Genomic DNA, 18667 nt, shown 5'->3' on the forward strand with positions numbered 1-18667 from the left:
GGAAGGCTAACCTGTAAAGACTGTAACAAAGGGCTTTCCTCTGGCTTCTGGAAGAACAGCCTTATCAGGAATATGGAGAAAAGAGAGTGAGTCAGGGGATAAATATCTTTTGAAGAAAGGTGTGGAGGTAGGTGGTAGCATGCTAGTGTAAGTTTAACAACTGGCTCTCCAGGAAAAAAAAAAAAAAAAGGATGTATATATACACATAGACGTTTGCTACAAATTTTACTGATATAAAGGATATGTTGCACACAATTTGCAAATAATAATAAGATATTCAGTATTTGTTTATTATAAATTCCATAGAGTTAATTGATTTTCACATAATACTTTCAGCCTATTAGACCATGAAGATGGAGCCCTCACGAACGGGATTAATGCCCTTGTCAAAGAGACCCCAGAGAGCTCATTTCACCATGTGAGGACACACAGCAAGATGGCTGTCTATGAGCCAAAAAGTGGGTCCTCATCAGACACCGAATGTGTTGCAGCCTTGATCATGGACTTCCCAGTCTCAATAACTGACACATAAATTTCTGTTGTTGATAAGCCATCCAGTCTATAGCATTATGGGTAGAGCAGCCCCAGTGGACTAAGACAGGAAGGAAGGGTCCTATTGTCAGCACTTGGTGCTGCACAGTGGTGAAACTTCCCCATTAATGATTTCAAGTACCTCAGATCCTCACCACCACCCAAGATGTGCAACTGTTATTCACCTTCATCTACAGGTTCAGAGAGGTTGAGCAATGTGCTCAAAGTCACACAGCCAGAAAAAGGCAGAGTTGGGCATAGGCCGCAGGCCAATGTAGCAGAAGCACACCGAACAGTTCCAGACACCTTCTCTCACAGAGGCTCCACGCGACCTTCATTTCAGTTCCAGATTCTCAGCATATTTACCATGAAATATTGATCCTTATCCTTCCATCTGCTTTGGGTGAAGACAACAGGCTGTGGCTAAGAGAAAGCAAGCCTATCCCTGGGGCCATTAACAGCCATTTTTAAACACTCTTTAGTAAAGACTATTTCTCAGTCTGGATAATCATGATAATCATGTAGACAGCATGAATTTTGTTTCTTGCTTGGGCAGTCAGTGCAGCACTGACTTTGGAACCAGATAGACCTGGGTTCAAATCCTGATGCTGCTACCCACAAGTCACTGGACTGCTTTGAAACCTCATTAATCCTTGTGGTTCTTGTTGGTTAGTCTGTGAAAGGTGATATCAGTGATTGCTTCATATGGTTGTTATGTATTCACAGAAAATGTATTTACAATGTCATGTGCCTCACCCATAGTAGTTTCTTAAAAGTGCTTACTCTTATGTACATAGTGTCCTAACTTTTAGATATTCTCATTGTTTGTTTGTGTAAACAAAAGATCCTGGTTTGCTGAAAAATGTGTGAGTATATTTGGGGATTTTTTTTTTTTTTTTGATGGAATCTCACTCCATAACCCAGGCTGGAGTGCAACGGCACAATCTCAGCTCACAGCAACCTCTGCCTCCTGGGTTCAAGTGATTGTCCTGCCTCAGCCTCCCGAGTAGCTGGGATTACAGGCATGTGCCACCACACACAGCTAATTTTTGTATTTTTAGTAGAGACAGGGTTTTGCCATGTTGGCCAGGCTAGTCTCGAACTCCTGACCTCAGGTGATCTGCCAGCCTTGGCCTCCCAAAGTGCTCGGATTACAGGTATGAGCCTGTAAGCACACAAAGACTTGTCCTCCTGGAGGACATTATGTTGAGCGTCTGGCCTGGGATTTATACTAAATGAGAATATACTCAAAAAAAGCAGGACAATTGCTGGTAGAAATGTAAAATGGTACAGACACTTTGGAAAACAGTTTGAAAGAGAGTTTGAAAATTGTTTTAAAGTTAAATGCAGAAATGACCAATGAAAAAATGCTCAGCGTCACTAATCATCAGAGAAATGCAAATCAAAACCACAATAAGATATCATCTCACCCCAGCTATGATAGCGATTATCAGAAAGACAAAAAATAACGAACGCTAGCAAGGATTCAGAGAAAAGGCAATTCTTATACACTGTTGGTGGGAATGTAAACTAGTACAACCACTATGGAGAACAGTAGGGAGAGACCTCAAAAAAACTACAAATAAGATTACCATATGATCGAGCAATCGCACTACTGGGCATTTATCAAAAGGCAGGAAAATCATTATATTGAAGAGACCCTGGCATTCCCACAATAGCCAAGATATAGAATCAACCTAAGTATTCAACACCAGATGAATGGATAAAGAATATGTAGTACATATACACAATGGAATACTATTCATTCATAAAAAATAATGAAATCTTATCACTTGAGGTAACATGAATGGAACTGGAGAACATTATGTTAAGTGAAATAAGCCAGAAAGTTAAACACCGCATGTTTTTATTCATGTGTGGAAGCTAAAAACAGTTGATCTCATAGAAGTAAAAAGTAGAATGGATGATACTAGAAGCTGGGAAGAGTAGGCGGATGAGGAGGTAGGGAGAGAATTCTTAAAGATTACAAAATTACAGCTAGATAGGAGGAATAACTTCTACAATTCTATAACACTGTAGGATGTCTATAGTTAACAATGCTATACAGTTTCAAATAGCTAGAAGGAGGATATTGAATGTCCTCAATATAAAGAAATGATAAATGTTTATCATAGATATGCTAATTACCCTGATCTGATCATGATACTTTATATGTATTGCAACATCACTATGCATCCCATAAATAGGTACAATTTTAAAACTATCTGTTAATTTTTAAAACTTTTTTTAAAGTTCTTAAATAAATTTTTAAATAAATAAAGTTAAATATAAATTACCATACAATCCAGTAATTCCATTCCTAGCTATATATCCTAGAGAATTGAAAATTTATATCCACACAAAGACCAATTCATGCATAGGTATAGCAACATTACTCATAATAGCCAAAAACTGGGAACAATACAAATGTCCATCAATAGATGAATGAGTAAACTAAATATATATGTCCACACAGTGGAATACTACTTGGCAATCAAAAGGAAAAAGTGCTGATACATGGTAGGACATAGATGAATCTCAAAAACACTACATTAAGTGAAAAAAAACTAGATGCAAATGATTATGTATTATATGATTCCATCTATATGAAATGTATGGAAAAGGCAAACCTTTAGAGACAGAAAGTAGATTACTGGTTGCCTAGAGTTGAAAGTAGGAACACAGAGTAACTGCAAATGAGTCTGAGAGAACTTTTTCGGTGTCATAGAATGGCTCACAAATTGAATTGTGGTGATAACTGCATATCTCTATAAATTTACTAAAAATCATTTAATTTTACATGTAAACAGGTGAACTTTATGCTACATCTCAATAAAGCTATGCAAAATTAAAAAGAAAAGCCAGGTATAAGATTACTTAAAAAGAATTACATTTTTAACTGCTTGGTCAAATAACTCAAGGCCTCTGTCACTTCTCCTGCCTCACTTCCAGAAGAGACATCTAACATTTAACCTGCTTTAAGATAGCATCTAGAACAAATAATAACAACAATGTCTATTGTGTATAGGTATCCTAGTATATTGTACTCCATGATACACAATTGATATTCTTTGTCCATGTAATCCTATCATCTGATCTGCAAAATCTTACATAATATTATCTCCCACAAATTTATAGATGAGAAAGTTGAGGCTCTTATAAGTCAAAAAAAAGTGTCCAAGGTTACTGAGCAAACAAATGCCAAAGCTGGGGTTTTTCTAGCAAGAGTGAAACCATCCTTTTATTCTCTCTTGTAAGGAAACTTTCATACCCATTCTGTACATATCTGCAGCCTCTTTTAATCCAAAATGAAGACTTGTACATCAACTCACAACAAATCAGCAAATAGGAAAGATACAAGCATACTCATTTAATTGACAGAATTTAATTTATATTGTAAAAGTGAACATATATAATAACTTGCATTGAGTTAAGAGACAATCAAAAAGCTTCTTGTAGGTTGAATCTTTGTGAGTTATTTCTTAAAAAGCCCATTTACCTAACTTTGACATTCTAATAAAAAGATAAGATTATGATTCTTGAGAACTGTATAGATGATAAACACAGAATAGCTAAAAGACAGAGAAAATGCAATAAATAAAATACCACATTGCAAAAAAAACAGAACAATCATTACGTCTAACCATACGAAAATAATGGTATATCAATAAAATCAAATATAATGTAACCTTTAAAAAATCATGTTTCAAAGATTGACATCAGCAAGGTGGCTGACTAGAGAGGCCTAGTGTTCATCCCCCAAGAAAGGACAATGGCAATGAATGGCTAAGATTTTCTGGAGTGCTGAAGAGAGTACTGGAGTGCAGTGGGGGAGTGGAGACACATCTGTGGTGACTGGAAGTCCAGGAGGGCAGCATGGAGGAATCCAGCCTGTGCAGCCTCATTTTCCCCACTTGGATCAGATCTGCTCAGATTCAGAAGGCATTTCCCCTTGCAGGAAAAAGATAAGCAGAAGATCCCCACCAGCCCCTATCCCCACCACAAACACCTACAGTTCTTACTGCAGAGGAATCCCACAGTCCTGAGTCTGGCTTGGAGAGCTGCTGGGAATTCATGCAGCTGCATTGCCCCAGAGTAGGAGCACAATGTGTGTGCACTTCCACACTTCCCACCCCCATCCACCCCACCCCCGTGAACCAAACTGCTGCAGCATGGTGCCATCTTGAGACCAGAGCTGCCTCTGGAGTGCACACTGCTCTGGGGTCCAGTAGTCTCTCCAGCAGTGGGGATCCATCTTCATTCCACCAAGGCTACAATGGTTGCTGGACACCACAAGTCCAGCCACATGGAGCATGGGCCCAAGACTGGCTGTGAGTCTGATCCTCCACATCAGGGAAAACAACCCTCTGCTGTTACACTACCAGCCAAGGAAACAGTCTGGCCATTCCACCCAGGGCAAACCCATTCTTGAGCCAGCCAAACTGCTGTGTGCCCTCTCCTGAGCAGGAGAGATCCCTCAGCAACCAAGCAGCTAACATGCCCCTAAGCCAGTCAAGAAGCTATGTGCCCCCATCTTAGGCCTGAGAAACAGCCCTGTTGGCTGCCTCTAACAGGCATAACCCCATGTCAGCCATGCAACTGTGCGCCTACATCCTGAGCTGCAAAAGCATACCTGTGAGCTTCCCCAAATAGACACTCCCCAGGCTGGTCAGGTAGCCTCGCACCTGTATCCCAGACCTGAGAAACAACTCTGGGGAGGAAGACAACACTGACAGGCAAGCCAAGCAGCCTTGCAACTGTGTCCAGAGCCTGAGAAAAAGCCCTATGGTCTGCCCCTAGCAGGCATGCTCCCATGTTGGCCAAGCAACTGTGCATCCATGCCCATAGACAGAGTAACAGTCCCATGACTGCAACCCTAGCAAGGCAGATCCTAGGTTGGCCAATCCACCGTGAGCACTCACATGCCCCTGACCTGAGAAACAGCCCAGCAATCCCACCCCCAGCAAAGCCATACAATCACACTACTTATTTTCTCAGCATATGTCATTGAGACACTCACAAACATCACTAGCATGGATTACAGCTGAAGAAACTACATGGAGCCTGCACTACTGCATTCACATAAAAGCAAAGCCAACAAACCCCACCAAACTGACCCTCCAAGACCCATTATTATGAATAAATCTTTCTCTTCAAAGTGTACTCCATAAAATTGAAAGAGGTGACTTTTCCCCTGGATACATGGAAATTAACATGACACATCAAACATAAAAAATGCAAGGAAATGACACCTGCAAAGGAACACAATAATTCTCCAGTAACAGACCCCAATCATAACCAAATATGTGAAATGCCAGAAAAAGAATTCAAAATAATAATCAAGAAAGCTCAGTAGGATATAAGAGAATACAGACATTGTCATTCAGTGAAATTAGGAAACAACTCATTATACGAATGAAATTCAATAGAGATTGCTATCATGAAAAAAGAGCCAAACAGAAATCCTAGAGTTAAGAATTCAATGAATGAAATTAAAAATATAATCAAGAGTTTCAATAACAGACTAGATCAAGCAGAGGAGTAAATTTCTGAACTTGAAGAAAGGTCTTTTGAAATAACACATGCAGACACAAGAAAAAAAAAATTAAGAAAGCCTACAGGATTTATGGGACATCATCAAGTAACAAATATCACATTATGGGTGTTCCAGGAGAAGAGAAGAGACAGAGTATAGAAAATATATTTTATGAAATAATAGCTAACATTTTCCCAAGTATTAGGAGAGAGAAACATATCCAGGTCCAGGAAGCTCAAAGATCCCCAAATAGAATCAATCTAAAAAGGTCTACCCTGAGCCATATTATAGTCAAATTGTCCAAAGTCAAAGACAAAAGGAGAATTCTAAAAACAACAATGGAAAAGCATCAGGTCATGTATAAAGGAATCCCTATTAGATTAATAATGCATTTCTCTACAGAAACCTTACAGGCCAGGAGAAAACAGGATGATATATTCAAAATACTGGGGGAAAAACACTGCTAGCCAAGAATATTATACTCAGCAAAGCTATCCTTCAGAAATGAAAGAGAAATAAAATCTTTCACAGACAAGTAAAAACTAAGGGGATTCTTCACCACCCTACCAGCCATAAAAGAAATGCTCAACAGTCTTACATTAAAAAGTGAAAAGATACTAACCACCATGAAAACATGCAAAACTATAAAACTCACTGGGAGAACCAGTACACAAAAGACAAAGAGGAAAAAATTAAACATTATCACTATAAAAAACCACCCAACCACAAATATAAACAATAAGAGAGGAAGTAAGTAATGAAGGATATACAAAACAAAACAAAACAAATCAGTAAAATAACAAGAGTATGCCCTCATCTATCAATAATAATCTTGAATGTAAACAGATTAGATTCCCCATTTAAAAGATAAAGACTGACTGAATGGATAAAACACATGACCCAACTATATGCTGCCTAGAAGAAATTCACCTCAGACGTAAAGACACACACAGACTGAAAATAAAGGAATGGAAAAATATATCACACAAATGGAAACTAAAAGTAAGCAGATAGCTATACTTATATCAGACAAAACAGACTCCATGTCAAAAACTGTAAAAAGAAACAAGGATATTAAATAATAATAAAGGGATCAATTCAGCAAGAGAATATAACAATTATAAATATATATGCACCCAACACTGGAGCACCCAAATATATAAAGCAAATATTATTAGATCTAAAGGGAGAAATAGATCCCAATACAATAATATTTGGTGACTACAACACTCCATTCTCCAGGATTGACCTTATGTTAGGATACAAAACAAATCTCAAAAAAAATTTAAAAACTTAAAATTGTATCAAATATTTTATCTGATTACAATGTAATAAAACTAGAAACTAATAAAAAGATGAAAATTCAAAACTATATGAATACATGGAAATTAACATGCTCCTGAACAACCAATGGGCAAAGGACACAATAAAGAAGGAAATTTAAAAATTATTTGAAACAAATAAAAATAGAACACAATATCCCCAAACCTATGAGACACAGCAAAAGCAGTATTAAGAGGCAAATTTATAGCAAAAAATGCCTACATAAAAACTAGAAATATTTCAAATAAACCACTTGATGCATCCCAAGGAACTAAAAATGCAAGAACAAACCTAAAATTAGCAGAATAAAAAAAATAAATACCAGAACAAAAATAAACCTGAAACTAAAAAACTTGCAAAAGATTAACAAGAAGTCAGTTTTTTAAAAAGATAAGTAAAATAAACAATTTGCTAGACTATGAAAAAAGAGAATACCAAAATAAAATCAAAAGCAAAAAAAGATGTCACAACAGATACAGCAGAAATATAAAGGATCCCTAGAGACTACTATGAACAACTATATACTAACATATTTGAAAACTTAGAGGAAATAGATAAATTCCTGGACACATACAACCTACCAAGATTGAACCAAGAAGAAACAGAAAACCTGAACACACCAATAACAAGTAACGAGATTGAACAAGTAATAATAAGTCTTCCAACAAAAAAGTCCAGGACCAGATGGCTTAACCACTGAATTCTACTGAATCTTTAAAGAAGAATTGACACCAGTTCTCAAACTATTCTATAAAATGAAGCAGAAGAAACTCTTCCTAACTCATCTTACAAGGCCAGCATAACCTTGATATCAAAACTAGACAAGAACACAAACTTTAAAAAGCAAACTACAGTCCAATATTCCTGACAAACATAGGTGAACAAGTCCTCAAAAAAATACTAGCAAACCGAATCTAACAGTACATCAAGAAGATAACACACCATGATCAAGTGGGATTTATCCTAGGAAGCAAGGATGGTTCAACATATACAAGTCAATAAACATCATACATCACATCAGTAGAAAAAAGAACTAAAACCGTATGATCATCTCAATAGATGAATAAAAATCTTTTGATAAAATTCAAACATCCTTAATGATAAAAATTTTTAATAAATTAGGTATAAATGGATACATGACAAACCTATAGCTAATATGTTTCTGAATAGGGAAATGCTGAAAGCTTCTTTTTTAAGAACTACAACAAGACAAGATGCCCACTCTCACCACTCTTTCAACATAGTATGGAAGTTACAACCAGGGCAATTAGGCAAGTGAAAAAAAGAAAGGACATCCAAATTAGAAAAAAAGAAACCAAATTATTCTTGTGTGAAGATATGATCTTATATTTGAAAAAACTAAAAACTCCACCAAAAAAACTATTAGACTGATAAGCAAATTCAGTAAAGTTGCAGTATATAAAATTATTGTACAAAATGTAGACGATGGGTTGATCGGTGCAGCAAACCACCATGGCATGTGTATACCTATGTAACAAACCTGCATGTTCTGCACATGTATCCCAGAACTTAAAGTATAATAAAAAAAAAAAGCAGTAGCATTTCTATACACAAACAACTAGCTGAAAAAGAAATCAAGAAAGTAATCCCACTTAAAATAGCTAATAAAAAATTAAATACCTAGGAAATTAAATACCAATGAGGTAAAAGACCTCTACAATGAAAACTGTAAAATATTGATGAAAGAAATTACAGATGATACAAACAAACAGAAAAATATTCCATGCTCATTTATCAAAAGTTAATATCAAAAGTTAAAACGACCCAAAGCAATCTATAGATCCAATGTAATCTCTATCAAAATACCAATGATATTCTTCACTGAAATAGAAAAAACAAATCTAAAATTTGGATGTAACCACAAAATATCCTGAATATCCAAAGGAATCCTGAGCAAAAAGAACAAAGCTGGAGGTATCACACTACCAGACCTAAAGATATACTACAAAACAGCATGGTACTGACGTACAAATAGATACATAGGCTAATGGGACAGAACAGAGAGCCCAGAAATTAATCCACATATCTACAGCCAACTGATTTGTTACAAAAGTACCAAAACACTCATTTGGGGGAAAGGACAGTCTCTTCAATAAGTAGTGCTGGGAAAACTAGAGATCCATGTGCAAAAGAATAAAACCAGACCCCCATCTCTCACTCTATACAAAAATGGACTCAAAATGGATCAAAGTCCTAAATATAAAGTTCAAAACAATAAAACTACTGAAAGAAAACAACAGGGGAAACACTTCAAGACACTGGTCAGAAAAAATATTTTATGAATTAAGACCTCAAAAGCACAGAGAGCAAAAGCAAAAATAAACAAATGGGATTATATCAAGCTAAAAAGCTTCCACAAGAAGAGAAAACAACATAGTGAAAAACCAACCTACAAAATAGGAGAAAATATTTGCAAACGACTCATCTCACAGGGAATTAATGCCCAGAATTTACAAGGGAACCAAACATCTCAACAGCAAAAAAAAACAAACAATCCAATTTAAAAATGAGCAAATGATCTGAACATAACATTTCTCAAAAGAAAATACACAGATGACCAACAAATGTATTTTAAAATGCTCAACATCATTAATTATCAGGGAAATGCAAATCAAAACCACAATGAAGTATTATCTCACCCCTGGTAGGATAGCCATTATCAAAAAGACAAAAAAAATAACAAATACTGGCAAAGATTCAGAGTAAAAAAAGAACTCCTATACACTGCTGGTGGGAATGTAAACTAGTACAGCCATTATGGAAAACAGTATGGAGCTTCCTCAAAAATCAAAAATAGAACTACCATATGATCCAGCAATCCCACCACTGGGAATCTATCCAAAGGAAAGAAAATCATTAAATCAAAGAGATAGCTGCACTCCAATGTTTATGGCAGCACTGCTCACAATAGCCAAGATAGGGAATCAACCTGTGTCTAACAACAGATGAATGGATAAAGAAAATGTGGTACATATACACAATGGAATACTATTCATTCATAAAAAAGAATGAAATCCTGTCATTTGCAGCAACACGGATAGAACTGGAGGACATTATGTTAAGTGAAATAAGCCAGAAACAGAAAGTTAAACACCACATGTTCTCACTCATGTGTGGAAGCTAAAAAAAGAAGTTGGTCTCATAGAAGTAAAAAGTAGAACAGAAGATACAAGAGGCTGTGAAGGGTAGGGGGATTAGGGAATAGGGAGAGAATTGTTAAATGATACAAAAGTATAGCTAGATGGGAGGAATACATTCTAGTGTTCTAGAGCACTATAGGATGACTATAGGTAACAATAATATATTATAGTTTCAAATAGCTGGAAGGAGGATATTGAACATCCCCAATGCAAAGAAGTAATAAATGTTTAAGATGATGGACATGCCAATTACCCAGATCTGATCACTATCCATTATACATAACAAAACATCACTATGTGCCCTATGAATATGTATAATCACTATGTGCCCTATGAATATGTATAATTATTACTTGTCAATTAAAAAATAAAATTTAAAAAATCAAAAAGAATGTGAACATTGGAAGTAAAAAAAAAAAATCATGTTTCCCAGAATACTTAATGGCATAAAATATAATTGAAGATATAATTTAGTGAGAAAAGCAGGATATGAAATTCCATAAAGAATATAATACCAAAATTGTAAATAATACTACAGTTTATGCACATATATATACACACACACATATATATATACTCAAATAGGCCAGGTGTGGTGGCTCATGCCTGTAATCCCAACACTTTGGGAGGCCAAGGTGGGTGGATCACTTGAGGTCAGGAGTTCGAGACCAGCCTGGTCAACATAGTGAAACCCCATCTCTATTAAAGATACAAAATTAGCCAGGTGTGGTGGCACACACCTGTAATCCCAGCTACTCAGGAGGCTGAGGCAGGAGAATCACTTGAACTGGGAAGGTGGAGGTTGCAGTGAGCCGAGATCACGCCATTGCACTCCAGCCTGGGCAAAGAGAGCGAAACTCTGTCTCAAAATACATGTATATATATATAATATATATTATATTATATATTATTATATATATTATATATAATTATGTTATTACATAATATATATTATAACATATATAATATATATTACATATAATTACATGTTACATATATTTTATTATATATAATATATACAAAAACTGTCTCAAAATATATGAAGATGCATATATACATTGTGTGTGTGCACAAACATGTATGTGACTCAAAAAATGCATCAAAAATAACAGTATTAATGGTTACTTCTGTGTAATGCAATAATATGTGATTTTTACTTTCCACCTTACACTTTTCTGTATTTGGCAAATAAATATGATTCACTCTTAAGATTAAAATTAGAAAAAACTACACACATAACTATGTTTAAAGGAAAACACAATCATTAGAAAAAATGAATTTTATTTTTACAGACACACTTGCTCTAAATAAACTCTTACCTAATTAGGGTACTGATAGGTGCATGTGTAACATATAACGTGAAGGACTGAAGTCTAGATTCTCAAATGTATTTTTTTTCTTTGTTCCATTTGAAACCAATTTGAGAGGCACTCCCAGGGTGCCATCTGTCCTTTCCCAGTCATATCCTCACCACCAGCCTTGGACAACTTTGTTCAGATGAAATGGGGACCTTTTTTGTGTCCACTCCTTGACAGCTTTGAAAATTATTTAGCTTCTATCATGATGGATACTCTCTGCCTAAAATGACAGATGGGCAGCCTTGGAAAATGGACGACATGAAATTTGAAAAATGATACGACTGCTGGTGGACAGACTTTTTTTAAAAGAAAAGTTGACATAAGTTTGAAATATAGCATGGAGGCCTGTTCTATCATTTTTCTCCCTCTGAAGAAATCAGTAGCTGTCCTTCATCCATATGCTCTCCAGGAAAGAAAACCTATACTCGAGTTAAAATGGATTCTTCTTTTTCCCTCCTTAAAAAGTATGTGAGGTAAACTGTAGGAGTGAATTTGCTCATTTACTCACTCAACAATTTATTGAGTGCCTACTATATGGAGACCATTGGTTAGTGGCTGGGGATATCAAGATGTATTATAGTCCCTACCTCCAGGGATCCCACAGCCCAGTGAAGACAGAAGAGTAAATAGATGATTACCATCCAATGCAGTATGATCAAAGAGAGAAGTGCATCAGGAGTGTTAGGGGCCCTGGAGGCAGGGAAGAAGGCTGTTAGAAGAGTCTTTCCCCGAGAAGGTGATGCCTGAGATGAGTCCTTTGCAAAGCTCAAATATTTCTCTTATTGTCTTGGCTAAATCTTGATGAATTATGAATCATCTGCCTGTTGACACAGAGGCAAACCTTTTCCTATGAACCATTTTACTTAGCCACACAATTCCAGACCACGTCTCAGCTGCGGGTTGGCATGTGCCCAGAGAATTCCAGTTCCTTTAACAGATTAACTTTTCAATGTTTTACCCACCTCAGCAAAGCAAGGATTTCCCCCAAAAAGTGAGCTAATTTCTCTCCTTTCGCCTTCTCTTCTTCCCCACAATCATATAATACAACCTGATTTCTTCCCCACAATCATATAATACAACCTGATGTCATCAAGGTATTTATTTTCTTGGTAAGAGGCATAGGTACCTGCTTGTTACCTGAAGTATTCGAGTGTATTTTAAGAATACAAAGGGAAGGAAGGAAACAGAAGTTGCCTCACACCCCTGATCAAGGGAGATGCAACTTATCCAACAGGAGCCCTGCGGATGCTGTAAAGGCTCTGGGACCTGTGTCTCCAAAGCTGGCATGCTCTGTGCTCTCCCCTGTGCTCCTGGCTTTGTGATGACTCAGTTACTCTCAGCTTCTACTGAATTACTGCACTTTTTACCCTTCTTGCGGCTAGTTGCAGGCTTTCAGTGCCTCATTGCACCTGCTCTTTCTCTTCTCTCTGCATTCATATATTAGCATAATTTAAGTTCAGAGCACCTTCTCTCAAGAGAGGAAGAAGGAAGGCCAAATAGAACTCTCCAGCAATCATCCCACCTCTCCCCAGAGGAAAACCAAAATGAACAACTATCCACATAAGAAAACACCTTCATAAGGACTGAAACTCAGGTGAGTAATCACAGTGCCCAATTTTAATATCATATCAAGGAAAGAGGCACTGAAGATGGTAGGAAAGACAGTTTTGAATTGCCTACACCACCCCACCCGTATCCCCCCCCAGTGGCCACATGGCATTGAGAGAGAATGTGTGTGCTCAAGGAGGGAGAGCGCAGTGATGATGGGACTTTGCATTGGAACTCGGTATAGCCCTGTCACAGTGGAAGGCAACATTGGACGGAAACTCACCCAATATAGATGAAGGGGGCATTTAGATGAGCCCTAGCCAGAGACAAACTGTTCATCCCAGGGTCAGAACTTAAATTCTGGCTAGCCTCACCACCACGGGCTAAAGTGCTCTGGGTCCTATAATAAACTTGAAAGGCAGTCTAGGCTACAAAGGTTGCAATTCCCGGGCAACTCCTGGTGCTGTCCTGGGCTTGGAGCCAGTGGACTTGGGGTACACATGACCTAGTAGTTTTACTCCCAGAGGATATTTGACAACATCCGAAGACATTTTTGGTTTTCAAGACCAGGGGAATGCTATTGGCATCTAGTAAGTAGAGGCCAGGGATGCTGCTAAATATTGTACAATTCCCAGGATAGTCTCCACAACAAAAAACATATTCTAGGCCGGGCGCGGTGGCTCACGCCTGTAATCCCAGCACTTTGGGAGGCTGAGGAGGGTGGATCACGAGGTCAGGAGATCGAGACCATCCTGGCTAACAAAGTGAAACCCCGTCTCTACTAAAAATACAAAACATTAGCCGGGAGTGGTGGCGGGCGCCTGTAGTCCCAGCTACTCGGGAGGCTGAGGCAGGAGAATGGCATGAAACCGCGAGGCAGAGCTTGCAGTGGGCCGATATCGTGCCACTGCACTCCAGCCTGGGTGACAGAGCAAGACTCCGTCTCAAAAAAAAAAATAAATAAATAAATAAAAATAAAAAAATAAAAATATTCTACCCTAAATGTTAACAGTGCCCAAACTGAGAACCGCTGCTCTATTATAAAGGGCTTGATACTATTTGTGCTTCAGTCTGCTCTGCCAGGATGTGAAATTTTAGAGAGTTGGGGTCATTTCTTACTTATCACTCCACCCATCCCACAATTACAGAACAGGCCCTAATACACATTTGCACAAGAGAATCATTAAACATTATTAAATAAAGAGATTCCTGATGCCTTCACTGGAGGATGCCACATAGAGTTGCCCACGAAGAAGGAGCTCAACTGCAGATCAGCTCCTGGCCTCCCTGCATCCGCCCTTGTGGCTTTTGAATCAGAGCTTGCCTTTGAAAGCACTGTTTGTTACTCTGACCATGTCACCCTGATATGAACCATCCCTACTCTGATTGACAGTCACACAGGCTTCCTCTTGAACCTGTTTTAGCCACACTGGAGTTATCAAAATCCATCTCTCTCAGGTCCCTGTCACCATCACAAAATGAATTTCATCAACTCTACAGAAACTAGACGACCAAATATTCCAAACTATACTCTCTAAATTTGGTGAATACCCATCTAGCTTTTATTGTTTAATGCTGTAAGCAGCAAATAGAAAATTCAGTTTATTTCCACAGATGAAGTGATTTTGGAAAGAGGGAGGAAACCATTGGAAAAGAAGAAATTAAAGATGAGGAAGAAAGGATACAGACAGGGAAGAAAAAGGGACATGCAAGGAAGAAGCATGCAGGGAGGAACAATACAGACTCCTTCAGTCTTGATCTCAGGGATTTTCGAGCTTCAGGGTCACCAGGGGCAATCCTGAGTGGTCCTGGGGCACATTTGGGTCTCACTATTAAATAGCTCTTACTATAGCTCTGATACTTACCTCATGGAGGACCATATGAGGGAACACAAAGTGCTTTGAAGGTTGTTAACATGTAATGAATGTTCAGAGAATACTTACTAGGGCTGTTGTTCTGACTTCGGTCTAAGAACACCAAGGGACTTGTTCTTCACATTTTTTCATAATCACAAATAGGAAACCTTCATCTTGAGATGCCTGCAAAAAGTTTTATTTATTTATTATTTTTTGGGTGGATTGAACCTTTTTTTATTTTTCATTTTTAATTTTTGTAGGTACATAGTAGTGTATATATTTATGGGTTACATGAGATGTTTTGATATGGGCATGCAATGTGTAACCACACCAGGGTAAATGGGGTTTCCATCACCTCAAGCATTTATCCTTTGTGTTGCAAACAATTCAATTATACTTTTTGTTATTTTTAAATGTACAGTTAAATTATTACTGACTATAGTTACCCTCTTGTGCTATCAAATACTAGGTTTTATTCCTTCTACTTTTTATACCCACTAACCTCCCCCACCTCCCTCACCCTGGCCTCCTACTACACTTCCCATCCCCTGGTAACCATCCTTCTACTCTCTATCTCCATGGCTTAAATTGTTTTGATTTTTAGATCCCACAAGTAAGTGAGAACAAGTGATGTGCATCTTTCTGTACCTGGCATATTTTACTTAACATAATGACCTCCAGTGCCATCCATGTCCTTGCAAATGATGGGATCTCATTCTTTTTGATGGCTGAATAGTACTCCATTTTGTGTGTGAATAAAAATAATTTTCTTTTATTATTATTATTATACTTTAAGTTCTACGGTACATGTGCACAATGTGCAGGTTTGTTACATATGTATACATGTGCTATGTTGGTGTGCTGCACCCATTAACTCGTCATCTACATTAGGTATATCTCCTAAGGCTATCCCTCCCTCCTCCCCCCTCCCCCCACCCCACGACAGGCCCTGGAGTGTGATATTCCCCTTCCTGTGTCCAAGTGTTCTCATTGTTCAATTCCCACCTATGAGTGAGAACATGTGGTGTTTGGTTTTCTGTCCTTGCAATAGTTTGCTCAGAATGATGGTTTCCAGCTTCATCCATGTCCCTACAAAGGACATGAACTCGTCCTTTTTTATGGCTGCATAGTATTCCATGGTGTATATGTGCCACATTTGCTCAATCTAGTCTATCATTGATGGACATTGGGTTGGTTCCAAGTCTTTGCTATTGTGAATAGTGCCACAATAAACATACGTGTGCATGTGTCTTTATAGCAGCATGATTTATAATCCTTTGGGTATATACCCAGTAATGGGATGGCTGGGTCAAATGGTATTTCTAGTTCTAGATCCTTGAGGAATCACCACACTGTCTTCCACAATGGTTGAACTAGTTTACAGTCCCATCAACAGTGTAAAAGTGTTCCTATTTCTCCACATCCTCTCTAGCACCTGTTGTTTCCTGACTTTTTAATGATTGCCATTCTAACTGGTATGAGATGGTAATTCATTGTGGTTTTGATTTGCATTTCTCTGATGGCCAGTGATGATGAGCATTTTTTCGTGTGTCTTTTGGCTGCATAAATGTCTTCTTTTGAGAAGTGTCTGTTCATATCCTTCACCCACTTGTTGATGGGGTTGTTTGATTTTTTCTTGTAAATTTGCTTAAGTTCTTTGTAGATTCTGGATATTAGCCCTTTGTCAGATGGGTAGATTGCAAAAATGTTCTCCCATTCTGTAGGGTGCCTGTTCACTCTGATGGTAGTTTCTTTTGCTGTGCAGAAGCTCTTTAGTTTAATTAGATCCAATTTGTCAATTTTGGCTTTTGTTGCCATTGCTTTTGGTGTTTTAGACATGAAGTCCTTGCCCATGCCTATGTCCTGAATGGTATTGCCTAGGATTTTTCTACAGTTTTTATGGTTTTAGGTCTAACATTTAAGTCTTTAATCCATCTTGAATCAATTTTTGTATAAGGTGTAAAGAAGGGATCCAATTTCAGCTTTCTACATATGGCTAGCCAGTTTTCCTAGCACCATTTATTAAATAGGGAATCCTTTCCCCATTTCTTGCTTTTGTCAAGTTTGTCAAAGATCAGATAGTTGTAGATGTGTGGTATTATTTCTGAGGGCTCTGTTCTATTCCATTGGTCTATATCTCTGTTTTGGTACCAGTACCATGTTGTTTTGCTTACTGTAGCCTTGTGGTATAGTTTGAAGTCAGGTAGTGTGATGCCTCCAGCTTTGTTCTTTTGGCTTAGGATTGTCTCGGCAATACAGGCTCTTTTTTGGTTCCACATGAACTTTAAAGTAGTTTTTTTCCAATTCTGTGAAGAAAGTCATTGGTAGCTTGATGGGGATGGCATTGAATCTGTAAATTACATTGGGCAGTATGGTCATTTTCACGATATTGATACTTCCTATCCACGAGCATGGAATTTTCTTCCATTTGTTTGTGTCCTCTTTTATTTCATTGAGCAGTGGTTTGTAGTTCCCCTTGAAGAGGTCCTTCACATCCCTTGTAAGTTGGATTTCTAGGTATTTTATTCTCTTTGAAGCAATTGTGAATGGGAGTTTACTCATGATTTGGCTCTCTGTTTGTCTGTTATAGGTGTATAGGAATGCTTGTGATTTTTGCACATTGATTTTGTATCCTGAGACTTTGCTGAAGTTGCTTATCAGCTTAAGGAAATTTTGGGCTGAGACGATGGGGTTTTCTGAATATACAATCATGTCTTCTGCAAACAGGGACAATTTGGCTTCCTCTTTTCCTAATTGAATACCCTTTATTTCCTTCTCCTGCCTGATTGCCCTGGCCAGAACTTCCAACACTATGTTGAATAGGAGTGGTGAGAGAGGGCATCCCTGTCTTGTGCCAGTTTTCAAAGGGAATGCTTCCAGTTTTTACCCATTCAGTATGATACTGGCTGTGGGTTTGTCATAAATAGCTCTTATTATTTTGAGATATGTCCTATCAATACCTAATTTATTGAGAGTTTTTAGCATGAAGCGCTGTTTAATTTTGTCAAAGGCCTCTTCTGCATCTATTGAGATAATCATGTGGTTTTTGACTTTGCTTCTGTTTATATGTTGGATTACATTTATTGATTTGCGTATGTTGAACCAGCCTTGCATCCCAGGGATGAAGCCCACTTGATCATGGTGGATAAGCTTTTTGATGTGCTGCTGGATTTGGTTTCCCAGTATTTTATTGAGGATTTTTGCATCGATATTCATCAGGGATATTGGTCTAAAATTCTCTTTTTTTGTTGTGTCTCTGCCAGGCTTTGGTATCAGGATGATGCTGGCCTCAAAAAATGAGTTCGGGAGGATTCCCTATTTTTCTATTGATTGGAATCGTTTCAGAAGGAATGG

General features: G+C 37.8%; 1 long non-coding RNA gene across 2 annotated transcripts in view; it reads right to left on the bottom strand.

Annotated features, from left to right (window-relative positions):
* The window catches only part of LOC116461317 (uncharacterized), an 89198-nt gene that overhangs the window by 54690 nt on the left and 15841 nt on the right, over nucleotides 1-18667 (bottom strand). For both annotated transcript variants that reach the window (XR_009211506.1, XR_009211505.1), the window contains exon 2: nucleotides 15401-15496. This is a non-coding gene — a long non-coding RNA (uncharacterized LOC116461317). The remainder of the gene's footprint in view (nucleotides 1-15400; nucleotides 15497-18667) is intronic.

Source organism: Hylobates moloch, unplaced genomic scaffold, assembly GCF_009828535.3.
Source record: "Hylobates moloch isolate HMO894 unplaced genomic scaffold, HMol_V3 SCAFFOLD_21, whole genome shotgun sequence".
In the NCBI taxonomy this organism is placed as follows: Eukaryota; Metazoa; Chordata; class Mammalia; order Primates; family Hylobatidae; genus Hylobates; species Hylobates moloch.